The sequence below is a fragment of the Mytilus californianus genome, unplaced genomic scaffold, assembly GCF_021869535.1.
Source record: "Mytilus californianus isolate M0D057914Y unplaced genomic scaffold, xbMytCali1.0.p SCAF_12, whole genome shotgun sequence".
In the NCBI taxonomy this organism is placed as follows: Eukaryota; Metazoa; Mollusca; class Bivalvia; order Mytilida; family Mytilidae; genus Mytilus; species Mytilus californianus.
In genome coordinates, this window is record NW_026262604.1 from 39866692 (window position 1) to 39877045 (window position 10354).

At 34.3% G+C, this 10354-nt stretch overlaps 1 long non-coding RNA gene across 1 annotated transcript; it reads right to left on the minus strand.

The window, feature by feature from the left end:
* Positions 1 to 7101: 7101 nt before the first annotated feature.
* On the minus strand, positions 7102 to 9891 carry LOC127721812 (uncharacterized). The gene is made up of 3 exons (XR_007991483.1): positions 9827 to 9891; positions 8727 to 8852; positions 7102 to 7220 (listed from the first exon to the last, which is right to left on the minus strand). It is a non-coding gene; the product is annotated as an uncharacterized LOC127721812 (long non-coding RNA).
* Positions 9892 to 10354: the final 463 nt, after the last annotated feature.

The following is a 10354-nucleotide window of genomic DNA, read 5'->3' on the forward strand; positions in this document are numbered from 1 at the left end:
TTATTGCTTAAAACATGTATACTATTTTATCATAAGTGTTAACTATATAATTGAACCTTACTTTAATTGACGAGTGTTAATAATTTGTACTTTATAGTGCACATTATAGTAATACCATGGACACTAGAGTTTAAGATTATTAGAACACAAGTTTATTGCTTAATTATAATTAATCTGTCAGAGAAAAGGATTTCATAACCAGTTAAAAAATTCAATATCTTAGCCAATTTCTTACTTAAACACTTTCCCAATTTACTTCAAGTTTCAAAATCAAAATTTGTTCAAGTAATATATTTGCATATAAATTGATACATTGTATGTGTCTGAATGTTTGAAAGAGATTCTTAATTTTGAAAAGTTATATGAAACTTTCTTATTTTGTAGTGCCTGAACTTTTGTATTTTCTCTAAAATGATCTTTCCATGTTTGTTTAAAATAAAATATTATTGGTATTAAATTGCTTTGTTGTTTGCATTTACGATTTCTTTCACTTAAACATAGAAGCAGCAAGAAACATGACATTGTATGACATATGTAATTGAGGAATTAGTTTCTTTAGTATCGACTAGTTTGAGTTAAAAAAAAATTCAATATTGGAAATCAATGATTTTTTTCATTCAAAACTGCTTCGATATAAAAATCAGAAGATGTGGTATGAATGTCAATGACACAACTCCCTTTCAAGACGCAATGTGGTACAATTAAGCAAAATTTTACAGGTAACATTTTTTCTTTCAATACAAGCCATCTCAGTGATCAGTAGGCTATACAGTGCCCCCAAATGACTAGTATAAAACTATCCAGCACGAGAGAAAAAGGATAGGTCAATATAAAAAACCAACAAGGCAACTTCAGTTGCATTTCAATATTTAGATTATTCTAATGGATTTGTCAAATGTCAGAGGGAATATCTGTTTTAAATGTGGTAGGAATACCAATGAGACAACTCTCCATCAAGACACAGTGTAGTCAAAGTAAGCAATTATAGGTTATAATACAGCCTTCAACACAAAGGCTTGGCTCACATTGAACTGCATCCTACTAGGGGCCCCAAGACACTGTTATAAAACAATTCAAACAGGAAAAATCAAATCTAATTTAACTTCAAACCAGAAATAAAAAGCATATATGAACTGCACAAAAAAAACCCACTAAACAACATGCTTCTGACTTGGGACATGTGCTCATGAATACACCTGTTTTAAAAGAATTTACATACATACCATAAGACAGTAGTGTAACTTTACCATGTAAAAGACACCCTTTAAAAGTTAATGAAAAAACGTGTTCAAATAAAAAAAGGAACACCTTACAACAGTTCATAAATGTGGCCTTTAAACAAACTAATGTTTAGAAATGGGTATTCAGTGATAATTTCAGGTTTGATTATGTTAGTTGTTTTGTTGTTTTCAATTTAGTTTGTTTATTTATAAGTACAAGGTGTAAGCTGTTTTGTCTAGGCTGTAAATAGCTTTCTTAATGAATTGGTTTTGGTCATCAAGGTGAAGAGAATACAGTGCAATTCAAATTTATATATATTTATAATTAAACTTGCAGGCCTTTTTTTCATGACCCACAATTTAAAATATAAGAAAACATCAAAATGAAAAGGGACATTCAAAAAATATCTTCAAATCGAGTTTAAGGTTTTAAAAAGTTTTTGTTTTTAACAAAAGAGGTTTGTCATCTAAAACTTTTAAGAGCACAAAGCACACAACTTAAAATTGACAATGCTTACTACCCTAAGCATCACAAAAACCTTGGAGAGCAGGTGTAAGGATCTTAATAATGAAGAATATCAAGCCATTGTTCAAATAACCATGAACATATCTCAAATTCCAATAAAAACAGCTATTAAGTTTCACGTATTGCATTACTTTTTTTAAGGACAAATAATCATTAATTGATTAAATTTCTTCACATTTGTTTTTGAACATAAGCCTAGAAACTAACTCTCATCTAAAAAAAAAACAATTATCTAATATTAAATGCAAAACAAGCATTTGGGTTTACGATTGCATTTCTTTTTTTAAAGAAAGCAACTTGTTTATTTATTGAGGCTCCCGCAGGGTCAAAAACGACCTGCGACCTCCGGGCTTTTTAGAGGCGACTTGAGGGCCTTCTAAAAACGACCTGCGACCTGTAAAATTTTGAAAAAACGACCTCCGACTTCACCCACGCTAAAAACGACCTTGCCATTTTGGAATCATGTTTTAAATTTTCAAAGCCATCAACAACAAAAACTACAAAAGATTCGATAATCCGGAAACTTGACAAGTCAGAGTATACTTCAATGAGCGAAGAAGATTGTGACCATTTTCATTCAAATGAAAATGACTTCAACATTCTTCTTGATTAGTGTCAATTGGTTCGCCCTGAAGAAGAATCCGACGAAGACGAAAATGAGATTGACAATGTTGACCGAGTTGTTCCTCAGAGAATTGTGTTGGGAAAACAACGTGCTTCCCACCAGTAGAACTAGATCGGGAAGAACAATCGGCTGGCGTCATGACCGATTAGGATGGTAGATCTGATAAAATAAAATGCCCAAAATCACACGTCTGTTATTAAACATAAACTGCTGACTGTTGGTCAGCCGTACTGTTTTTCCGGCCATCTGTCACACTTTTGTCTACACGCAGTAGAGAAGTATTACATGGTTAGGTATCAGTCCGTACTTCCATCTGTCTGACCGTCCCATGGCGGATCAAAGATTTATTTCATTTGTTCCCAATTGTTTAGCACTATAAAGTACAAGTTAAGTTCGATTTTCATCTTAAGTCAACATGCAGTTTTCAAATAATCAATTTTGAACTATTTGTGACCCTTTTTTGTATCTATAGTCGGTTTGGTATGATTGCCAATGAGACAACTCTCCACAAGAGACCAAATGACACAGAAATTAACAACTATAGGTCACCGTACGGCCTTCAACAATGAGCAAAGCCCATACCGCACAGTCAGCTATAAAAGGCTCCAAAATGACAAAGTAAAACAATTCAAACGAGAAAACTAACTGCCTAATTCATGTACAAAAAATGAACGAAAAACAAATATGTAACACATAAACAAACGACAACCACTGAATTACAGGCTCCTGACTTGGGACAGGCACATACATACAGAATGTGGCGGGGTTAAACATGTTAGCGGGATCCCAACCCTCCCCCTAACCTTGGGCAGTGGTGTAACAGTACAACATAAGAACGAACTATAAAAATCAGTTGAAAGAGGCTTAACTCATCAGATGGATAAAAATACAAATACTACAAATACAAGTGGACGTAGCCGGGTATTTGTATATCCAAACAACAGAAAGACACTAAGTACAGATCTGAGAGTACTCGCAGTTACTGACAGCTAGTTCAAAGCCACTAACAACTAATAAAAAAAATCATGCATCTAATACTAAATTATCAATCCGTATACATTAGTGTAAAGACGTCATAAACAGTCAGAGAAAAACATGACCTTGTCTTCGTTTCTTTTTTTCTAGAACCTGATAAGCTATCAAATTATCAAGTTATGATCATTTTTGGACCATTTTTGTTTCTTAAAATATTTAAGTTGGTCTGGGTTATTGCTTCAAATACACTATGGACACTATGGGCGATGGTCATCACTAGCGCATAGGGCACTAGCTACTAGCGTCTCTGTGTGTACTCCAAAGAGACAAATGTATCCAAGTAAGGTTGATGATCAATTTCGTGTTTTATGTCCCGACAACATTGTTGCGGTAAATATAGTTTTTCGGTCTGTTCGTCCATCCGTTTGTTCGTCAGTTACACTTTGGTTTACCTTTGCGTTTAAGATGATTTCCTAAAAAAGTTTCAAGTCGAATCTTCATGAAATTTTGTGCCGTACTCTTTATTTATCATGATATGGACTAACAACTGTGTAAAAATGGGGGAGTTCCATCGAAAATGGAAATAAGCGCCGAGCGGGACATCCCTGTCTTCAAGACATTTCCTTGTTGCCATCAGTCTATATATCGTGTTCAAAGTATCTCTGTAGGTAAATCCAGCTCTACATCCCCGGTGATTTTATAAGAGTTCTGGGACTTGCTCAATATGAATAGTGTGTTGGATTAGTGAAATACTGAATATTTGGTTGAAACTACTGTTTTGAATAATCGAAAAGTTCAAGTCCTCTTTTGGTCTCAATATGGAAAAGAACGGATATGGGTTAATGGCACGAAGACATCACATATTGATCATTGAATTCCACACAAAAATAAATCTAGAGCTGACGACACGAACTTCAATAAAACAGGAACTTCCCACTTACAGACAGCCATCTCTGGATGGCATCAAACAAAATAAGAACAACCGAACCCAAGGGCACAGCAAAATGTCCAAATATCTAATTTAAAACTAAAAGGTTTAATCAGGAACATATATGTCCCTGGTTTAATAACACAAGAATTGACACAACAATGATTAATGGATCCTTTAAATATAAAAACGACTTCCGACCTCTATGTTGGTAAAAAACGACCTGCGACCTGTACATTTCCCTTAAAACGACCTCGAGACCTTGCGACAAATTTAAAAGCGACCTTGCGACCTGAGGGGGGTACCCTGTGGGAGCCCCTTTATTTTGTATCCGCACCCTAATTGCAATTGATTCTTAATTCCCGTAAATACTTTGAGTTGTCTTCCTTAGAATACAATATACGCATGCACAGAAAAGGGTAGTATACCATAATAATATTTTCCCGCACCTGATTTTAAGAAAAATATATTTTTAATGAAAAATAAATAATCCCGCATTCCGAAAAATACTTCCCGCATGCCGCACCGATTTTATGATTTTGAAGAAAAAAATTCTGGTATATAAATACTTTTTTTCGAAAGGATATAATGGCACGTTTTAGCCGGGAACCATTTCGGTTTTAATGATTGCGGGTCAAACGTTGCAATATTCACAAAAAATCAAATATATGTTCATAAAAACAAAATATATATTCAAAATATCATATTTATGTCCATAAAAACAAAAATCATTTATTTTGTTTTTATGAACATACAATGTATATCTGATTTTTTAAATATATTTTTTTGTTTTTATGAACATATATCTGATTTTTTTAATATATTTTTTTGTTTTTATGAACATATATATGATTTTATGCAACGTTTGACACGTTATATACTAGATAGGGGAAACGGTAATATCTTCAGTATTTGTGCTATATCTGCACATCTCAAGTACAGATCATCTCTAATAATACTGAAGCTCGTTGTATAAATGGCACATTTAAATATCAGTTTCATTAGTCTTTAAGTGAAAGAAAATTATATCACTCGACGCGTACTCCAAAATAACTCAGCCCGTATCCAGCCGTCATTGGATCAACTACCAATTTTCCGTTACTTAATCTAAAGGAAGATTGGTGATTGTATTGTTTGTGCCTCAAAATGAAAATAGAATCAGGTCATTGGTTGAATTTCCGTTGTTCTTTTACCTTTTAACCAATCACAATGTTTTGTCAAAATATTACCAAGAATATTCCTTGACGGTTTATTACAGGTGTTGAACTCTCCGTTTTAACAGAATATGGTTGTATTTGGTTTTTGTGAGAGAGTTTTTAAAACGTGTACTGATTTTTATGATTTTTCAATGATAGTTTGTTCTTATGTTGTACTGTTACACCACTGTCCCAGGTTAGGAAGAGGATTGGCGCCTTCAAACGAGTTTAATCCCGCAACATTCTGTATGTGCCTGCCCAAGTCAGGAGCCTGTAATTCAGTGGTTGTCGTTTGTTGCTGTGTAACATATTTGTTTTTTGTTCATTATTTTGTACATAAATTAGGCCGTTAGTTTTCTCGTTTGAGTTGTTTTACATTTGTCATTTCGTTTTTTTTTTATAGCTGACTATGCGGTGTGGGCTTTGCTCATTGTTGAAGGCCGTACGGTGACCTAGAGCTGGTCTATTGTGGAGAGTTGTCTCATTTTCAATCATACCACATCTTCTAATTTTTATACCTCAGACATAGAAGTTATAGTACATCAATTAGCACTATTATTCCACCACGTTGTACCTACATCTAATGTGAGGCTTTTATTATATTTGCATGGCCTTTTACTTACTCTTGGTATTGCATGAAGCTGCATGATGTTTATGTGATAGTTGGTTAAAGAGGTAATCAGAACTCATATTTTAATTGTGGCTGTGTACCTTTATGCGGACTTTATTGATGATCTGCTAGTACAGGATGAAGACTATATCATTTGTAACACCATTATGCTCAAGTTGTCGAAAGAGGGATAAAGAGACTAAAACTTTGCAGCATCGCAAACTTTTCATATTTTCATCTTCTTCTCTGAAACTACAAGGCCAAATGAAATGTAACTGTAGAAATAGAAATGATATACAAGAAATGTTCATTTCATGATAATTGACAACTATTATGGACATGTTACCAGATGAGAGACACAGGCTGGTATGAGCCTCTTCTACACAAAAACAATATGCGCTCTCAACAAATGTGTTCTTGTTCTTTGAAAGGAACATGCTCGTTCGCTCCTACAAATTGTTCCAACCTCTAAAACAATGATTTGCATAACATAATAAAATAAAATTCGCCCCAATTTTTTGTTTACTACACATTCAAAAGAACTGGAAATTATTTTGGTGTGGTCAAAGCTTATAAGGTGAATAATCAAATGTTTTACATCTTAGGAAAAAATTGAAAGGTTAAACTATCTGATCTACGTTAGTAAGTTTAGGTTGTCACAGGAACCTCGTTAGAGGTTTTATTTAGTTACATTTCTATTTATTTTGTCATTTAGGAAATGGAGTTTTGGATGAGATCTCTGGTAGTCTCTGTTGATATATTCACACCTATTTTAGACCTAGAGTGACGAAAAGCTTTCCATATTGCGTAGAATGTACGTATGACTGGTGTATATAAATGGTGATTCAATAAACAAAGACCTAGACACCTTTGTGTTCTATTTTTACTTTAGACAATCTAATGGGTGCAAGTGAGACAATACTTTTCTGTATAGGTGAAAAACAGGTAACAAGAATAAATGGTGTAAGATTAGAATGTGACTTTTTAATAAATACAACTCGTATGATAATAAAAAAATCAATTGTAGTTGGTCATTCTATATTCTAATGCATGTACACATGTTATCGACACAGTGACGTCTATCTTTAGGACAGTTCCACGTATCACCCAGGTTCAAACAATCCTGCATTGTCATGCATTCTGAAAAGAAGTTAATACAGATATAGTTGACGACCTTGCTTCATTTTTAATGTGAAGTGTGTAGGTACTTGCTCATTTTTGTGTCTGATCAATCATACAATTGACTATACACAAGGGACTATACAGATTTACGAGAAAACATTATGGTAGTTTTGCGGGCATCGATTTCATTTGTATAGGTTGTTTTATTTACTTTGTTTTCATTTAGCAGTGTACGTTAAGAACACCACACTTTTCAAATAAACGACAAATGCAAAACAATGTCCTATTTGATAATTCTAATTAGGTAAAAAATATAACAGCGTCAAATTTATGGAACAATTTAAGATTTCCGTAAATGATAACATCTCCAGAATTCTCCATCATGGCATACAATAACACATATTTCTGTCTTTTCCATACTTTTGATGAACTCCGTTGTGTACACAGAAATCATAGTATTGCTCTTTAGAAATTTTTTTCGCAATTAGTGTTTATAACTGCGCAAGGTTAAGATACAAATATGTTTAAAAATACCAGCGTAAGTCAGAAATTATGAAATGTAAAAGTACATACAACCTAATGGCCAACGGAAAATAGTTTAAATAAAAATACAAGCAATTCAGGCGCTCCCAAAGGATAAACACTTCGAATAAACTCATCAACACCGTGACATAGTGTTGTACATGTGCTCCTGGGGGATAAATACTTCGGATAACCCCATTAACACCGTGACACATTCAGGTGCTCCCGATGTATAAACAGTTCGAATAACTTCATAAACACTTTGACACACTTAGGTGCTCCCGATGGATAAACACTTCTAATATACTCATCAACACCGTGACACACTGATGTGCTCCTGGAGGATAAATACTTCGAATAACCCCATAAACACCGTGATACACTTAGGTGCTACCGATGGATACACACTTCGAATAAACTCATCAACACCGTGACCAACTGATGTGCTCCTGAAGGATAAACACTTTGAATAACAACATAAACACCGTGACACACTTAGGTGCTACCGATGGATACACACTTCGAATAAACTCATCAACACCGTTACAAACTGATGTGCACCTGAAGGATAAACACTTTGAATAACAACATAAACACCGTGACACACTTAGGTGCTCCCGAAAGATAAACACTTCATATAAACTCATCAACACCGTGACACAATGATGTGCTCCTGAAGGATAAATACTTCGAATAACCCCATAAAAACCATGACACATTCAGTTGCTCCCGAAGGATAAAACCTTCGAATAACCTCATAAAAACCGTGACATACTCAGTTGTTCCCAAAGGAAAAAATCTTCGAATATCTTCATAAAAACCGTGACACACTCAGGTGCTCCCGAAACATAAAACCTTCAAATACCCTCATAAACATCATGACACTCTCAGGTGCTCCCGAAGGATAAAACATTCGAATAATCTCATAAAAACCGTGACACACTCATACAGGTGCTACGGAAGGATAAACAGTTTTTTAATGTAACAAATTAATTCACATACTCAAATTCAGCGTTGGTTCACAGGAACATAACCCGTTGACACACTGAACATCGGTTGTATTGTCACAAATTGTGTGTACACAAGGACTAGTATCAGTTCCTTGACATTTCTCACCAAAAGCGTAAGCTGCAAGATATCAATCTTGAATTAATGGCATTTGAAAATTTTGGGTTGTTCCTCTACAACAAATAATAAACACTTTACCGATGAAAATCGATTGCTGACGTGTCGGTAAGGGACGACATCAAAAGTTCAATGTAGGATAAAAAACTTAATTCACCCACCCCCCCCACCCCCCACCCCCACCACCCCTCTTAACTTAATTTGGGAAAAATTGATTGACCAATATGGATATATGTAAAATCGATTTTAGAAAAACAAAACTTGCAGCAATTTTAACCCCCCTCCCCCCAACCCCCAAACTATTTGATTTAAGTTTTCTATCCTACATTGATCTTTTGATGTCGTCCCTAAGGGGTGGACGTGTCAAAGGTTTTAAATGATTATCTCCCCTTGGTTTTAGATATGGTATGAATAAAAATTTGAGTTGACTTTCTTTTATGTATTTCATTAATTGACCACTTCGAAACATTTTTTTAGTTATTTTGCAAAATTTATCAAGACAAAAAATAAGAAACAATTCATTATTTAGTAACACATTTTGTATTTTCCTTATTATTGAGTCATTTCATTCTTTTATTCTAGAAATGGAACAGAAACAATGGATTGCTGGACTGTATTTCTAAATTGTAATGAAATGTAGGAAAAGTGAGAACATGATGTGGTTTATAAGTGTTTCTCGTTTCTCCTTTTTTCTATAGATTAGACGGTTAGTTTTCTTGTTTGAATTGTTTAACACTAGTCATTTTTGGAGGCCCTTTATAGCTTGCTGTTCGCTGTGAGCCAAGGCTCCGTGTTGAAGACCGTATTTTGACCTATAATGGTTACTTTTACAAATTGTGACTTGGATGGAGAGTTGTCTCAATGGCACTCATACCACATCTTCTTATATCTATGATACAAAAAATCAAATATGTTTTAAAACATTTGGCATCCTGTTCAAAATGGTCGCGTAGAAAGAATTATTATGTTCAACTCACCTATGCAACAAGCGACAATAGTTAGAGATAGAAGCTTCATTGTCTTCACTGATCGTTTGATAATTTATTTGGCAAGTGAACAAAGGTCTCAGAGTTTATATATAATACGTTCACTGGTCAGTGGTCAAATGATCTTTGACTGTAAAGGCCACACAGATAAATAATGTATATATAATTCGATCTTAAATTATACAATGTGAGCTTATGTATGTGTCTGCCCCAAGTCAGGAGCAAGTGATACAGTGGTCGTTGATTGCTGCATATCATATTTGTTTTTTTGTTTGTTGTTTTGTACACTTATCAGGCCGTTGGTTTTCTTATTTTTCTTATTTTACTTTTTGTCATGTCAGTGCCTTTTATAGCTGACTATACGGTATGGGTTTTGGTTGAAGGACGTACGGTGACCTTTAATTGCTTACATCTACGTCATTTGGTCTCCAATGGCAATTAAACCACGTCACTTTATTTTTGTATTTTACCGTATTTAAGATCTATAAACTCATTGTACTGCATGTTTTCTCTACTGGA